We start from the raw sequence: 2274 nt of genomic DNA, 5'->3' as shown, positions 1-2274 counted from the left end.
CATTCTGCCTTCACAATTTTCATAATGCTTGATAATAATCCATTTTCTTGCTCCTCTTTCAATACACTCATATTCTACTGAGAATAAAAGAATTATCACGAAGATGAGTCACAACATGCTTATTCAAGTCACTCTTGTGAGCACAGCGATAGGTACAGTGCGGACAGCAGAAAGGTTTCTCTCCAGTGTGGGTTCTCATGTGAGTTTTCAGATTACATCGCACAGTAAAGCTTTGGTGACACAAGTGGCAAGAGTAGGGCTTCTCTCCCGTATGGGTGCGGATATGAATCTTCAGGTTGCTCTTCAAGGTAGCCCGGAAGTCACAGTACGGCAAGCATGGGGCTTTCCACATTATGGTTGTACACTTTGTAGCAAGGGCGAGTGGAATTCTTGTGGTGGAGGAGGACTGCCCCCCGTGAATAGGGTGGGGCTGGTGCTCTCTGTGGGTCCCCATGTTAGGGTGCAGGAATCCTACATAGCAGGTACAGCTCCCCCTGGCATTATGTTATCGTTGCCTTCCATCCTCACCTGCAGAAGATGCCAGTGTTATTTACGGACATAATATTCCACAATGAGGATGTAATGGCTATGTCATCTTTAACACTGTTCTCCGCTAACAGCTGACAGGGTGCAGAACACAGCAGAGTACGGGTGCCCCTCATTAAATATTACTGATGCAAAATTTTAGATCACAATTTCTTCATAGCTGTGCTATATTTAACAGCCTAAAGGCATAATCATGTAACTATGCTTTACTAAAAAACATCACATCATCAAACTGGCATATTTTCAATGTTTAAGCATTTTTTTAAAGTCTACTTTCCTGTGCTGAAACTAAGTATATGGGTGATATAAATTCCAATTCAGCAGTAACAGCAAATCATCTTAAGAAATATATGAATATTGTACAGACAATGTCAAGATCATATTTTTTTGCTGCACAATTAGAGACATGTCATCATCTAGATATATATCTCTTTGATACATAATGTTCATAAAAACACACACAGTATCGACAATCTAATTGTGTATTTATTCATCCAGCCAGAAGACTGGAGAGGTATGAACATTACTGTTGTAAAACATTTCAAGTTCATTTTCTTCAACAAGGTAATACGTTTGTGTTTTTGCTTCTAGTATTTAGTGCATGTCATTCTCTCTGTTACTGCCCTTTCTTTCATCACATCCCTTCTTGCTCAGGTGTCATAACAGATCTCTTTCAATCTTAATCTGTGCAGTGTAAGCCGCAGTGCAGGCTGTGCCTTTTTCTCTTTTTTCACTAGATGTTGCCTTCAAGCTAATGAAAATAAGACAGAAAGAAAACTGTATGCAATTTATTGTAAACCAAAAGTTGGGATGAAAGAGGGAAAATTTGCTCTCCATGGGTTAAAGTAGACTACGCTCTTGTTGAATTCTCTTGTTCCTGTATACTGCCTCTTAAGGTGACCTGATTTAGCCTTCTTGTCCAGCATATGTCTCTGCCTGCCTCGTATTATCCTCTTTGTGCTTACTTCATCTCACCACATTTTCAATCCGCTCATTACTTGCTACATAATCCACATCAGTTTTAATGGCTAATGGCTGTTGAGGATTCTAGTCGGAACTCAGAATTTTTTGGTTCCATTCTTACTATGGCTGCATTTAATTTCACACTGGACGAGACCTATATGAAAGTGATATAGTAAAAAAATTTGTCACGTTAGCTAATATACTCTTTGTTTCCAATACTATAATTCACAGGAAACCGTAAGGTACTACTTTTATACGTTTTAATTTATATCATTACACTTTCTTTAATTACTTCTAGCCTCTGCTTCACAAACCCATCGCAGCCATACCTTTGCAACTACAACACAACATCCAAAGTAACTGTAGGATATGTCTGGCATGCATATATTGGAAAATATAAAGGAAAGAACAAAATATTATAATGTGTAAATATTGATGGAAGGAAAAAAACTATTTGTATATTTATATCTGTACATACATACAACAAACCACACCATACACACTGTGCACAATAAAACATTGAACTGCTATCATCTTCTCTTCAGATCTCAGCTTTGACCTCCACACATCAATAAAGTCTGGCCAATCCTTGTAATTTTAAATCAGAATCATTAACTACTAAAATCTTTCTGGTCCATCAGCAGGAAAAAAAACTATCTGCAAAATAACTGCGACATATAAATGATTTCATAATAATCCTCCATAATCTTCAAGCCAGTGTTTATAGTCAAATATGACCACTATCTGGCTAGTCTCAGGTATTTC

At 37.7% G+C, this 2274-nt stretch overlaps 1 pseudogene; it reads right to left on the bottom strand.

Moving 5' to 3' along the window:
• LOC119592228 overlaps positions 1 to 2274 on the bottom strand; it is a 10983-nt pseudogene that overhangs the window by 5615 nt on the left and 3094 nt on the right.

This window comes from Penaeus monodon, chromosome 29 (assembly GCF_015228065.2).
Source record: "Penaeus monodon isolate SGIC_2016 chromosome 29, NSTDA_Pmon_1, whole genome shotgun sequence".
NCBI classification, from domain to species: Eukaryota; Metazoa; Arthropoda; class Malacostraca; order Decapoda; family Penaeidae; genus Penaeus; species Penaeus monodon.
This window is presented reverse-complemented; position numbering and strand designations above follow the sequence as displayed.